Below are 16,337 nucleotides of genomic sequence, written 5' to 3' on the forward strand. Positions count from 1 at the left end.
ACCTGCACTCTGTACAGCAACTTCACAAGTTTAGCATGACTTAGACATTTGGAACTATGTTGATGAACCATAGTGGACTACAATGGACTGTTTGGAACCACAGGCATGTGAAAGTAAGTAAAACAAAATGTATACATATTTGGACAAATTAATATTTGAGCTATATTCCAACCACATTCATTGATAAAAGTAACCCAATTTAACAAATCACACACAAACAGAAAAATATTTGAAAATGCAATTCAAATTAACAGAAATGTCCTTATGTAGACAACATGTGTACACCCCTAACTTTACCATCACCTAAAATTAGGATCAGGTGCAAATGATTAAGGAATCATCAAAGAGTACCTTGGAGGGCCCAGCCTTCCATAAAGATTAGAAACTTGMTCTGGTTTGGTCGTAAACATATGGCTGTGTGGTAACACATCATGCAAAGATCAAAAGACCTCCGAGGCCCTCAGAAGAAAGATAATTGATGTCTGGGAGGTGTTACAAATCCAATTCSAAGTACATCATTCCAGTGTCCGACGGATCATTTCAGACCAATGGCAATCTACCTAGGACAGGTCGTCCCACCAAATTCAGCCCAAGAGCTGACCGAAAGATGCTCATAGAAGTCTCTAAGAACCCCAAGGTAACATCAAGGGATCTACAGGCCTCTCTTACCACAATCAATGACAGTCAACTGTCAGAAAGAGACTGCACAAACTTAGCCCACATAGGAGGTCAAGAAGGAAGAAGTCTCTGCACTCAAAAATGAATATCAAAACAAGACTGGCGTTTGCCAGACAACACCTGGGTAAAGACCAAAACTACTGGAACAATGTGCTCTGGACAGATGAGTCAAAGGTGGAGTTATTTGGCCGCAATGCCAGATGCCATTCTTTGGCAAAAACGAAACACTGCTGTTGAACAGAAGAACCTCATACCAACCMTAAAGCATGGTTTGGGGCTGCTTTGCTGCCTGAGGGCCAACTTGCCATCATTTAGTCAGCAATGAATTCCATATGGTACCAGAGAATTCTTGAGGAGAATGTGAGGCRATCTGTCAAAAAGCTGAAGCTAAACCGAACATGGATCTTGCAACGGGACAATGATCCAAAACACACAAGCAAAGCTATAACAGAATGGCTCAATAAGAAGAAATGGAGGGTTATGGAATGGCCGAGTCAAAGCCCAGATCTGAATCCTGTCAATGCTGTGGGGGGACTTGAAGCGGGTCGTGCATGCAAGAAATCCCTCGAACATGACACAGTTGAAGCAGTACTATAAAGAAGCGTGGGAAAAATTCCTCCCAGTCGATAGACAGTTACWAGAAACGACTGCATTAYGTTATTTCAGCCAAAGGGGGCAACACCAGCTATTGAAGCTAGGGGTGCACTATGTAATTGCATTTTTGTTACTTTTTGATGAATAAATTATTACAAAGTATAATCTTAAAGTTTCATTTGTTAAAAATTAGGTTACCTTCATCTGTCAGTGTTGAAGTGAAGATTACATATCCATCTGTCCAAATATTTACAAAAAAAGACCACTTTCCAGGAGTTGTGCTTACTTTTTCACATGACTGTATGTTGATGAACTATAATGGACTAAAATTGAGTGTTTTGAACTCTGTTGATGACTGTTTTTTTGCTCTTCCATCTTTCTCAGTTGGAGACATATTTCGGCTCTGCTTTCCCTCAAAGCCAACCTATCCCCGGCTGATGTCCGAGGTATCAAAGAGAGCCTGGTAGAGAACCGGCCCACGGTCACCACCTTCAATACCATCCCACCATTCTTCTCCAAGGTCCCAGCGGGCAAAACTTGGTACATGTGCAGACCAGCGTGCATCTGTTATGGGGGAAGGGGGTTTTCAAGCCAAGATTAGACATTGGGCAATCTACCCATTTTGGCGCTCCTCTCGAATGGCTACAATGGTACTGTATGCACATTCACTTAGCAAGTCTACTCTTGTGTAGGTGAGTGTACAAGTGGAAGGGGATAGATGTCTGTGTGGGTGGGGACATGTGCATCCCACAATTGTGATGAAATAATATCTGCTTGCCTAAATGTTGATTCTCTATTAGCGGTTCCTTTGTCAAAGGTCGCTATCCTTTTGGAGGAAGTTCTATCAATCTAATGTGAAAGGAATTAAGGCATTAGATAAAATATATATACAGTGCCTTCGGAAAGTATTCAGACCCCTTGACTTTTTCTAAATTTTGTTACGTTACAGCCTTACTCTAAAATTGATTGAATTAAATGTTTTCCTCATCACACACAATACCCTATAATGACAAAACGAAAACAGGTTCAGACATTTTTGCAAATGTATTAAAAATAAAAACAGAAATAGCTTATTTACGTAACTATTCAGACCCTTTGCTATGAGACTCAAAATTGAATTCGGGTGCATCCTGTTTCCATTGATCATCCTCGAGATGTTTCTACAAGTTGATTTGAGTCCACCTGTGGTAAATCCAATTGATTGGACATGATTTGGAAAGGCACACACCTGTCTATATAAGGTGCCACAGTTGACAGTTCATGTCAGAGCAAAAACKAAGCCATGAGGTCGAAGCAATTGTTGGTAGAGCTCCGAGACAGGATTGTGTCGAGGCACAGACCTGGGGAAGGGTACCAAAAACATTCTGCAGCGTTGAAGGTCCCCAACAACACAGTGGCCATGATTCTTAAATGGAAGAAGTTTGGAACCACCAAGACTCTTCCTAGAGCTGACCACCCGGCCAAACTGAGCAATCAGGGGAGAAGGGGCTTGGTCAGGGAGTGACCCAAGAACCCAATGTCATTCTGTCAGAGCTCTAGAGTTCCTCTGTGAAGATGGGAGAACCTTCCAGAAGGACAACCATCTCTGCAGCACTCCACCAATCAGGCCTTTATGGTAGAGTGGCCAGACAAGAATTCAATCCTCAGTAAAAGACACATGACAGCCTGCTTGGAGTTTGCCAAAAGGCACCTAAAGACTCTCAGACCATGAGAAACAAGATTGAACTCAATAACCAAAAAGGACCTGAGGTTGTAATCACTGCCAAAGGTGCTTCAACAAAGTACTTAGTAAAGGTCTTAATACTTATGTAAATGGTATTTTCTGTTTTAGTTTTTTATACATTTGCTAAAATTGATTAAAACCTTTTCCTTTGTCATTATGGGGATTGGTGGTAGACTGATGAGAGGGGAAAAAACAATTGAATCCATTTAGAATAAGGCTGGAAGGTAAAACATGTGGAAATAATTTCCTGCTGCAAGTGACACTTTATGCTCCTCAATGGACAGGTCCCAACTTCGTATGATCCATGTGTACGGGGGTGGTCTTCTAGTGACAGGGAAAATTTCCCTACCTGGGATGGGGATGTTTTTTCCCGGGAGAAAAATGGAAGACAACTGGAGATCTACTTAGAGGGAGATGGAGCAGTATGTGTAGCAGGGTATCTATCATGGTACATCTACGTGGATAATGGACAGGCATTGATTATGGTGTACTGGTAAGTATGTCAAAAGTGTGGTGGTAAGGATAGTGGTGTCTCAAAATTTAACCTACAGTTGAAGTCGGAAGTTTATGTACATCTTAGCCAAATATATTTAAACTCAGTTTTTCACAATTCCTGACATTTAATCCTAGTAGAAAATTCCCTGTCTTAGGTCCGTTAGATCACCACTTTATTTAAGAATGTGAAATGTCAGAATAATAGTAGAGAGAATGATTTATTTCAGCTTTTATTTCTTTCATCACATTCCCAGTGGGTCAGAATTTTGCATACACTCAATTAGTATTTGGTAGCATTTAAATTGTTTAACTTCAGTCAAAGGTTTCAGGTAGCCTTCCACAAGCTTCCCACAATAAGTTGGGTGAATTTGGCCCATTCCTTCTGACAGAGCTGGTGTAACTGAGTCAGGTTTGTAGGCCTCCTTGCTCGCACACGCTTTTTCAGTTCTGCCCACAAATTTTCTATAGGATTGATGTCAGGGCTTTGTGATGGCCACTCCAATACCTTGACTTTGTTGTCCTTAAGCCATTTTGCCACAACTTTGGAAGTATGCTTGGGGTCATTGTCCATTGGAAGTCCCATTGCGACCAAGCTTTAACTTCCTGACTGATGTCTTGAGATGTTGCTTCAATATATCCACATAATTTTCCTCCCTCATGATGCCATCTATTTTGTGAAGTGCACCAGGCCCTCCTGCAGCAAAGCACCGCCACAACATGATGCTGCCCACCCGTGCTTCACGGTTGGGATGGTGTTCTACGGCTTGCAAGCCTCCCCCCTTTTCCTTCAAACATAACGATGGTCATTATGGCCAAACAGTTCTATTTTTGTTTCATCAGACCAGAAGACATTCTCCAAAAAGTATGATATTTGTCCCCATGTGCAGTTGCAAACCGTAGTCTGGCTTTTTTATGGCGTTTTGGAGCAGTGGCTTTTTCCATGCTAAGCGGCCTTTCAGGTTATGTCAATAAAGGACTCGTTTTACTGTGGATATAGATACTTTTGTACCTGTTTCCTCCAGCATCTTCACAAGGTCCTTTGCTGCTGTTCTGGGATTGATTTGCACTTTTCGCACCAAAGTACGTTAATCTCTAGGAGACAACGCGACTCCTTCCTGAGCAGTGTGATGGCTGCGTGGTCCCATGGTGTTTATACTTGAGTACTATTGTTTGTACAGATGAACGTGGTACCTTCAGGCGTTTGGAAATTGCCTCCAAGGATGAACCAGACTTGTGGAGCTCTACAATAATTTTTCTGAGTCTTGGCTGATTTCTTTCGATTTTCCCATGATGTCAAGCAAAGAGGCACTGAGTTTGAAGGTAGGCCTTGAATACATCCACAGGTACACCTCAAATGATGTCAATTAGCCTATCAGAAGCTCTAAAGCCATGACATATTTTTCTGGAATTTTCCAAGCTGTTTAAAGGCACAGTCAACTTAGTGTATGTAAACTTCTGACTCACTGGGATTGTGATACAGTGAAATAATCTCTGTAAACAGTTGTTGAAAAATTACTTGTGTCGTCCACAAAGTAGATGTCCTAACCGACTTGCCAAAACTATAGTTTGTTAACAAGAAATTTGTGGAGTGTTTGAAAAACGAGTTTTAATGACTCCAACCTAAGTGTATGTAAACTTCCGACTTCAACCTTATCATGGTAATTGGTGAATTGAATATAGCTGACTATAATAGCAGTGGTTTGACTGATAATAGGCTAAAGAAGMGCAGTGTTTACATGGCTAAAGGAAAAGGATTYCCATATTTATTGTTTACAGGAAACACTTTCAATATCTTCTGATAAAGTAGCCTGGGAAAATGGGTAGGATGGTAAAAATCTATTTCTGTCATAGGCTAAGGAAGTCAAAAGGTGTTATGATCCTACTAAAAAACAATCTAGATCTTTAGTTGCAATCTGTTAAAATAGATCCTCTAGGAAGCTGGATTGCCTTGAATATACTACTTGATGATGAATCGATGTAGCGCATCTAGGCCCTCATTGTAAACAAGAACCTGTTCTTAACTGACTTTTCTAGTTAAAAAGGTTCAATGAAAATTAATAAAATTTCAAATATATAAGGACGGTATCATGTTTATGAATGACATTGTAAACAAGGATGCCAAAATGGTGTCACCCAAGCAATTGACAAAGYTGTATGGAGATGTATGCTCAATACAAAAATATAACCAACTCAATCACAACTSTGCCACAAAAATGGAAGAGGCAAATACTCAAAAGAGAAAGAAATTAATTAGTTTGTCTGCAGCCAATCCAAAAGCATGCATAGCTTAAAATAACTTGTATAAAAGGTTGAGAGCTTTGAGAACTATACCGCTGATTTTTGATGTTCCTATACCATGGCATCGGGATTATGAACTGATATGCAAATCAACAAGACACATCATTCTGTTATTTTCAGTTTGAACTATTATATAAAATTCTTGCCAATAAAAAAAMWATCCTCAATATATGGGGTGTTGAACAGTCAGCCCTGCATGTGCGGACTGCAACAAAGAAACAGAATCAATAGATCATCTCTTTTGGTACTCTCCTTCGGTGGCTTGGTTTTGGAATCATGTCCAGGAGTGGTTGGTGACTCAATGTCAGTGTTCATATTAATTAAACTATACTCTACGCTGCTGAATTAAACTTGACTGTTCTGTACTCTACTGTATTAAACTCTACTATACTGTAGCATGCCATACTGTAGTCTACTGTACTCTACTGAATAAAACTCTGCTGTCCTGTATGTACCGTATGTTACTTTACTGTGCCATACTGTACTGTGTAGGGGTGTAACGGTACACGTATTCGTACAGAACGGTTCGGAGACCTCGGTTCGGTCCGCACTGTGAACAAATGAATAGATAAAAAAATATATATTTAAAAATATATTTAAACACTAGGAAGGCCAATAGTGTCACGAATGAATTATGTCATACCCACAGGATGGCGCAAGAGAGCTATAAACCCGTACTGCTTTTTGCCTTAAAAACCCTAAACCGACATATAACCTATTTTAGCCCTAACCCCTAACAATAGGTATAACCTATTTTAGCCTTAACCCTAACCCTAATTCTTGGGTAGGGTAGCCTAGAACACTTTTAGAAACTATTTTAGTAATAATATTATGTTAGTAAATACCATTATAGTACTAAATAGCTTTTGATTTTTTCCCCCCTAAATGCTATGTAAGCATTTTGCTGTTTTTTTGTTGTTATTATTAGTTATTTTATCTAATATCATATTTATTATTGCAAGGCAGAACACTTGCTAAACAAGCCACATGTAGTTTGAATTGGGTGTGACCTTAATTCACTCTGGAGTGCCAGAGACGTAAATTCACTCTGGAGTGCCAGAGAGCGCTCAGTTTGCTCTGGGCGTTCGTAAACTCAGAGCTTTGTCAGATTGTCCGTTCTTAAATTCAGAGCGTTTCGCTCTTGGAGTGTTCAATCAATCAAATGRATTTATAAAGCCCGTCTTACATSAGCTGATATATCAAAGTGCTGTACAGAAACCCAGCCCAAAACCCGAAACAGCAAGCAATGCAGGTGTAGAAGCACGGTGGCTAGGAYAAACTCCCTAGAAAGGCCAGAACCTAGGAAGAAAACTAGAGAGGAACCAGGCTACGAAGGGTGGCCAGTCCTGTTTTGGCTGTGCTAGGTGGAGATAACAGAACATGGCCAAGATGTTCAAATGTTCATAGATGACCAGCAGGGTCAAATAATAATAATCACAGTGGTTGTAGAGGGTGCAACAGGTCAGCACTTCAGGAGTAAATGTCAGTTGGCTTTTCATAGCCTCTCCTGCTGTCTCTAGAGAGTTGAAAACAGCAGGTTTGGGACAGGTAGCTTGTCCGGTGAACAGGTCAGGTTCAGAGCGCACACTGGATGCTCTGGCAGAGGAGTAGGGTTGACCAGAGCGTTCTGACGTCACAACGGCAGTCAAGCACCCAAGCTAAGTGGCTAACATTGGCTAGCTTGCTAGCTACTTCCAGACACAAATGAGAGAACACCTCACTCTGACCATTTTACTCGCCCTAGCAGAGCTGGTTAGGCTGTTTGTATGTTATCCAGAGCATTGGTGACTAACTGTGCTGCTGGCAACAATTGAATTACACTTTTTTTGCTGATGTTTACTGACACCGGCCATATTCAACGGGTGTTGAGCGTAAAACATTATTGAGTTATTCTGCACTCTGGCACACTCAGACTAGAGTGCTCTGAAATCGGAGTAGATAGCCAGAGGGAATTTACAAARACATCCCTAATAACCTCTGTGAAAGTCCAGCAATTGGCTGCGATAGGTGTGTTTGAGACTGATCTCAAGAATTAGTAAGAAACATACACTTTATTTCTCAGCTGCCTCACCGATGTTTTAATGTGAATTAATTKATTCATTAATATTTCCAATATTAATTAATATTTCCAATAGACGGCAGCATAAGACCACGGAGTATCAGTTATAGGCTATAGAAGCAATATGATTGACATAAAATAGCATGCAACCAAAGAGTATATGTCCAACGATTTTCTAAAATGGTCACTCATTACTTTAGGGTTATCTCTTTTTAGGCCTGTGTTGCTTTTGGGAGAGCAAAGAAATTGTGAGTAGGTATTGAACCCCGGCAAAAATAATCACTAATCAGATGCACTCAACCTCAACCCTAGTAGACATGCATAATAAAAAAAACTCTGCATACCAAATTGGGAGTAAACAGCCTCGGAATAGAAAAGACAAAGAGCACATCTTCCAGCCCGCCAATAAGTTACATCATGCAACCTTRGAGGTTAGCAAATTTACCTCGTGAGAAGGCAGAGTGCTCGCTGCTGCTTACTACACAAGCTTTTGGCGGGCTTGTTGAGTTGGCTACTTTTGCGAGAAGGCAGAGAGTTGTGACTGGTTGAWGATTTTGACAATGAATGTACTAGGAAATTATGTTTTTGTCGACCAGAGGTGACTGAATTAATATTCAGACTTTTTGATAATCGTTATAGTAACGAAGTATAATTTCAAAACATGAGCATAAAAACAGGTAATAAACATGAATCCTCATTATATTACTTCACAGTAATATGTTAGATGCCTTTTCAGTCCTTCCTCTTGCATTTGCAGTGTGGAAAGGGACAGAAATCGCGCAGGAGTTTTCCTTTGAGGGGGAGTGGTGTATCCAGGGAGAYAACTWATCTTCTGAAATGCCATTCGTGGTCATATGCTGCCATATATTGGAATTGTTTAGCAACTGCAGCAGTACTGAATAAAGTGTATATCCTTACTAAAGTAGTAATTACTCAGAATTGCACCATTTAAAATTGTCTAGTTCATTTTATCACTAAAATAACAATTTATAGCATAACAATGAATCTGACATACAGTTAGTTAATTCAAAATAAAAAAATATTTATTTAGATGGGTGATATTTTCTGCCAAAGTAACACCCACTTAACATAATAACATGCACACTGAAAAGTAGCTTTTAAAAAATATATAAATCTGGTAGCTCTCAAAAGAGCCTTTAATTTGCTGAGCAGTTTGTTTTCAGGAATGTGCTGCCTGCCTGTCATCAGAGGTAGATATTTGAATAATGAAAAGTGAATACGTTATTGCCACGCTTTCACAAAGAGGCCTAGTTTACATTTTAGTCATTTAGCAGACACTCTTATCCAGATRGACTAGAGTAAATGCCTTGCTCAAGGGCACATCATCAGATTTTTCACCTAGTCGGTTCGGGGATTCGAACCAGCCACCTTTCAGTTATTGCCCAACGCTCTTAACCGCTAGATTACAACCAACAAAAAGTTCAACACAAAATGGTAGTTTATAAATGGTAAACTGGTTAAATGAAAGACTGCTGTTATAACTTTCAGACTGCCATTGTTTTGGGGAAATGGGGACATGTCTGTCTATTTCGACAAATATCTCAAAATGTATTATTTTAATGGTTTGAAGTTCTACATGATTTTAATCGGGATAATCTATTATTTCTAATGATGTAAATTTGGGCAGCTTACAATGCTGTTACCAATTGCTGGTAGTTAAAATGTTAAAAAAAATATAATAATACTCATGGAACTCTGAGTTCGTCCCATTGTTTCCTATAGGGGAAATATAGGTATGTCTGTTAATTTCACAAAATATCTCGCAATGTGTATATTTAGATTTTTTTCAAGTCAGACACCATTTTAATCAGGATAATCTCCGCTTTCTAATTATGTAAAGCTGGGCAGCGTACTCTGTTGTCATCAAACGATAGCCCCAAAATACTTTTTGCCCTTGGAACGCTGAGCTCCCCCCCATTTGATTTCCTATGGAAAGGCATGCTGGTATATTTTGTCAAATATTTCGCAATGTGTGTGTATATATATATATATATATTGTATTGTATTGGTAAAATAAAAAAGGTTTACATTTTTTGCTGCCATTTAGGGAAAATTTAATTCTAAGGATAATTCCAGTCAGAAGAAGCTCAGTGAAGGTTTGTTTCAAGTCATTTGCCAGAAAATCATTGTAAGCTAATGTTTCTGAGTGTCAAACTAGCTAGCTTGGCTACACCTGATAAAGTTGAGTTGGRCAGCTTGCTGCGTTTTACAGTCAAACTCTCAGTTTTACACTTACCTAGCTAGCTAGATAATGAACTAAACTGCAATTGTCATAAACCATTATTATCTAGCTAGCTACGGTAGGTAAATATCTGTCAGATGTAAAGCAAGCAGGATCGTGGCATGTCAGAAGCAATGCATTTTGGCTAGCTCATGTTAAATAGACCACTTATCAAGCAATAGAGTGGATACTGAATTAATAGGCTAGCAGCTAGCTAACTACAGTCAAATAAGGAGGAGCATGTTGTCATGATGGAATAAGTCACCTATGTCAAGCTAGCCACAATACGGATTAGCCACAATAGTGGAATTTGCTGTTTGCCTTAGCAATTGTTCGTGAGATGAGACATGGTGCCCTAAAATATAAATCATATCTTAGCTAGCTATATATTTATAGCTAGCTAAGATATGATACATTTTTTATGGCACCACGTCTCACATGTAAAATGGCGCTGACAGACATGGCAGCTTTGCTTCTAGCTCATAAGCAACTTTGCAGTATTTTGTTTTTGTGTGTGTTATTTCTTACATTATTAGGCCAGAACGTTTTTTGTGTTATTACATACAGCCGGAAATAACTTTTGGATATCAGAGCGGCAGTAATTCACCAGCATTATGACCAGGAATACGACTTTCTCAAATTGGATCCTTTGTTCGCACCCCCCAGGGCAATTATTATTTATTTTTTCTTTAGGGGTGGATCAGCTTAATATTGCGGAAAGAATGTTGCTTCCAATGTAATTGTCTGCCTAATTTCAATCCCCATATTTTTGGGGTAAATATATATATCCATACACGCATGCATACATATACACATATATACATACACATACCTATATGACATACATACTTTTTTAAAGAATATACCTTTATTATTATTCCCGCACCCCCTACCACCGATCCCCAATTGGAGTAAACTGATAAACACTTCTGCTTTACCTTCAATTTATACATCTTATACCATTTTACAGACACAGTCTACTTTATAATAGTTCTCTCTGTTTGTTCTTAGTCCTTCCTCTATTTCTGTTGTCCATCCAGTTTTATTTCCACTTGTAACTGTGCTATTTCACAAAAGCTCCGCACCTATACACATTTCACAGATCCCGTATGCCCTACATTGTTTATCTTGTTATTAGTCCACCCTTCAGTTCCACTCAACCCTTCCCATCTATCTTCCACCATCATCCATTTCGGATTTTTATTTGCCATATATTTTTCAACTGTGCTGTGATGCTTCACAAAAGATTTGAACCTTCCTATTCTCATAGCTTCTACAGATTGTAAATTAAAAAATAATTTTTTGCTAAAATAATTATTATATTATTGATTGATTGACTATGGCTTTTCAAATCCCCCAGTATTGCTATCTGTAGCGTTAGTTCTAGGCAAATGTTGCAATTCTTCAGCCATTCCTGGACCTGTGACCAAAAACGAGCTACATATGGACAATACCAAAATAAATGATCTAATGACTCTGCCTCCTCACAGCAGAATCTGCAGAGCTGGGAAGATTGTATCCCCCATATATATAACATTCTATTAGTTGCAAGAATTTTGTACAGTAATTTAAATTGAAATTCGAAGTTTTGAATCCGGCGTTGTTTTGCGTATCAATTCATAACCATGTGCCATGGAATGGGTACATCGAAAATCTCTTCAACTATTTTGCAATTTATATGGCACAGCTGTCAGTTTTTTGGTCCTTAAATGAAATTGGTATATGTTTTTATTTATCACACTTTTCTTTAACCAATTATGTTCTTTAATATAGGGCCGACATACAAGTTCCTTACTTTTTTTTCCCCTTCTGCTTGCCTCTTCCATTTTTGTGGTAATGCTGCAATTAATTGGTTGTAATTTTGGGTAGAGCAGACATTTCATATGTCTGTGTTAGCTGCATGTATGACAACCCACCAGTCCTATTTATGATATCATTCACAAAAATTATACCTTTTTTTTATTTATATTTTTATCCATTTTCTCCCCAATTTTCGTGGTATCCAATCGCTAGTAATTACTATCTTGTCTCATCGCTACAACTCCCATACGGGCTCGGGAGAGACGAAGGTCGAAAGCCATGCGTCCTCCGAAGCACAACCCAACCAAGCCCGACTGCTCTTTAACACAGCGCGACTCCAACCCGGAAGCCAGCCGCACCAATGTGTCGGAGGAAACACCGTGTACCTGGTCCCCTTGGTTAGCGCGCACTGCGCCCGGCCCTGCCACTGGAGTCGCTGGAGCGCGATGAGACAAGGATATCCCTACCGGCCAAACCCTCCCTATCCCGGACGAAGCTTATGCCAATTGTGCGTCACCCCACGGACCTCCCGGTCGCGGCCGGCTGCGACAGAGCCTGGGCGCGACACCAGAGACCTCTGGTGGCGCAGCCCTAGACCACTGCGCCACCCGGGAGGCCCAAAATTATACATTTTTTAAACATTTCTTCGATAAATATTTTTTTTATCAATTACTATATTTGAATTTAACCACAATATTTGTTGTACTATTTGTTCCTCCTTTCAGGTGGATTAAACTGAAATTGCAACCAACTTTCTAAGGCTTGTTTAAAAAATAAGGATATTTTGGAGATTATTTCCTTTTCAAACAACCGAAAGTGAGGAGGTGTAATCTGAATAAAGGGAAAAAGGCCCTTCTTGAACATAGGATGAGACATTCGTACCAATTTACTAGAGAACCAGTTTGGATTTAAGTATAACTTTTGTATGACTGATGCCTTTAGTGAGAGGTCTAATGCTTTAATATTTAATCATTTCTGCCCTCCGAATTCATATTCGTTATATAAATAGGCCCTTTTAATTTTATCTGGCTTGCCGTTCCAAAATAAATGGAATATTTTTGTTCATATAATTTAAAAAGCAGGTCACTAGGTGTAGGCAAAACCATAAGCAAATAGGTAAACTGTGATATGACAAAAGAGTTAATCAGGGTGATTTTTCCACAAATAGACAGGTATTTTCCTTTCCATGGTAGCAAGATCTTATCTATTTTTGCTACTTTCTATAAAAATTTATTGGAGTGAGATCATTTCTTTCTTTTGGGATTTTTATACCGGTATGTCCACATCTCCGCCGACCATTTAATTGGTAAACTACATGGCAATATAAATGTTGTATTTTTTAGTGATCCAATACGTAATATGGTACATTTATCATAATTTGGTTTAATCCAGAGAGGATAGCAAAGGTATCTAGATCTCTCTAAGAGGCTGTGGAGAGACTCTAGTTGTGGTTTTAAAAGAAACATGAATCATCAGCGTACAATGACACCTTAGTTTTTAGACCACGGATTTCTAATCCCTTAATATTAATGTTTGATCTAATTTTAACAGCTAACATTTCGATGGCAATAATAAATAGATATGCCGATAGTGGACAACCTTGTTTTACTCCTCTAGATAGTTTAAAACTTTCTGAGATGTAGCCATTATTTACTATTTTACACCTAAGGTTACTATACATAATTTTAACCATTTATAAGAGATTCCCAAAATTGAAATATTCTACATTTATTGTAACGGCTTTCTTCCTGGGATGAAGGAGAGGACCAAAATGCAGCGCAGTTAAGTGTTTAATTTAACGAACTGTGAACACTTACAACAATACAAAACAACAAACGTGAAAACCGAGACAGTCCTATCTGGTGCAGAACACAAACACAGAGACAGGAACAACCACCCACCATCCCCAACACAAAACAAGCCACCTATATATGATTCTCAATCAGGGACAACGATTGACAGCTGCCTCTGATTGAGAACCATATTAGGCTGGAACCAGAAACAGACGAACTAGACACACAAACAGAATTCCCACCCAGCTCACGTCCTGACCAACACTAAACAAGCAAAACACATAAGAACTCTGGTCAGGACGTTACATTTATATATAAACTCCAGTCGTACTTTATCAAAAGCCTTTCAAAATCAGCTATGAAAACCAGGCCTGGTGTCCCCGATATTTCATAGTGTTCTATTGTTTCCAGTACTTGCCTTTATTATCTCCAATGTACGTCCATGTAAAAAACCTGTCTGATTAGGATGAATAATATCTGAGACAACTTTTTTTATTCTATGCACCAAGCATTTTGCTAGGATTTTTGCATCACAACACTGAAGTGTAGAGGTCTCCAATTTTTTAAATGGACTGGACTTTTAATATATACCACTTGGTCCTGTTTCAGTAATAATGATATCAGACCTTCTTGTTGCGTGTCTGATAATCTACCATTTATATAGGAGTGGTTAAAACAAGCTAATAATGGTCCTTTGAGTATATCAAAAAAAGTTTTGTATACTTCCACTGGTATGCCATCCAGCCTGGAGTTTTCCCATCCTTAAAGGCCCCAATTGCATCAAGCAGTTCCTCCTCTGTAATTTGGCCTTCACATGAGTCTCTGTACAAGATGTTAATTTTAATTATTAATAGGAAAAAAATCCATACAATTAGTTTCAGTTAGTGGAGCTGAACTGAAACGAAAACATATTCTTAAAGTACTTTACTTCCTCTTTCAAAATATCATTTGGTGAATCATGCGTGACTCCATCATTTGTAAACAAGTTTTAATACATTTTTTTGGTAGCATTTCTATATTGAAGATTAAAAAGAATTTGGTGCATTTTTCCCCATATTCCATCCAGTTCGCTTTATTTTTATAATATTATACACTGGATCTTTCTTGAATAAGTTCCTCCATTTTTTTGTTTTTTTCCTCTAACTTATTCTGTGCCTCTATGGTACCGTTTTATTGCTATCTAACTGTACTGTTAGTCCTTCAATTTCCTTTGTTAATAACGAGCCTCTACCCGGGTCCGGGATAACATCCCCCCATCCACACACTGATTAGCATAGCTAGCATAGCTTCACAAGTAGATAGTAGCATCTAAATATCATTAAATCACAAGTCCCAAGACACCAGAATGAAAGATACAGATCTTGTGAATAAGCCACCATTTCAGATTTTTAAAATGGTTTTACAGAAGACAAAATATGTAAAATCTATTAGCTAAACACGTTAGCAAAATACCAATTTCTTTGTCCACCATTTTTTTCTCTCCACCAGTAGCTATCACCAATTCGGCTAAACTAAGATATTGATAGCCAATAACCTATAAAAAACCTCATCAGATGAAGTCTGATAACATATTTATGGTATAGGATAGGTTTTGTTAGAAAAAAGTGCATATTTCAGGTAGAAATCACAGTTTACAATTGCACCGACCATCCACAAGAACGACTAGAATTACTATAGAGAGCAACGTGTATGACAAATTTACTCTTAATAAAACATTTCATAAGAATAGACAAAGCATAGCAATGGAAAGACCAGATCTTGTGATTCCAGACAATATTTCAGATTTTCTAAGCGTTTTACAGCGAAAACACAATAAATCGATAAGTTAGCATACCACATGTGAAAACGTTACCAAGAGCATCGATTCCAGCAAAAGAGCGCTATAACGTAATCACCGCCAAAATATATTAATTTTTTCACTACCCTTCTCGAATTCTTCCGATGCACTCCTGTAACATCATTTTACAACATACATATACAGTTTGTTCGAAAAGGTGCATATTTAGCCATACAAAACCGTGGTTACACAATGAAAATACTAGGAAATCAAGCCTCAAAATGTCTGACCGTCATCTTTCAGAGTGATCTAGTTTAATTGAAAGCTAATCATATACTTGACTAAAATACAGGGTTGACAGGAATCGAAAGACAAATTAGTTCTTAATGCAACCGCTGACTTACATTTTTAAAATTATCCTTACTTTTCAATACAGGGTTCGCCAAGTGACGCGATAACAAACAAAATGGCGAAATATGCGTTTAAAAATATTTCGACAGAACAACGATTTATCATATTAAATATTGCTTACTTTGAGCTGTTCTTCCATCAGATTCTTGGGCAATGTATCCTTTACTATGTTGTAATCTTCTTTTGGTCGATGATGTGCCTCTGTCCTTCGAAATGTCCACTAACAACGACCGAGACCCCGAAACGTTCCCAAAGCTAGAAAGTGCACGACAAATAATTCCTCAGAATCGCACTAAACGGATATAAATTGCTATAAACGGTTCAAAATTAACTACATTATGATGTTTTTTAAACAACTATTAACGAGTAAAAACATGACCAGAGAAATATTGCTGGTTAGACAACGATTTGGAATGAGGCAAGTCCGATGTCCTTCACGTCATCGAGCTTGGCGCGCGACGATGAAA

The 16,337-nt window shown here is 38.5% G+C and overlaps 1 pseudogene; it reads left to right on the forward strand.

Moving 5' to 3' along the window:
* The window catches only part of LOC111954053 (tumor necrosis factor alpha-induced protein 2-like), a 44,545-nt pseudogene extending 41,484 nt beyond the window's left edge, over positions 1 to 3,061 (forward strand).
* The last annotated feature ends 13,276 nt before the right edge of the window (positions 3,062 to 16,337 follow it).

This window comes from Salvelinus sp. IW2-2015, linkage group LG28 (assembly GCF_002910315.2).
Source record: "Salvelinus sp. IW2-2015 linkage group LG28, ASM291031v2, whole genome shotgun sequence".
Lineage (NCBI taxonomy): Eukaryota > Metazoa > Chordata > Actinopteri > Salmoniformes > Salmonidae > Salvelinus > Salvelinus sp. IW2-2015.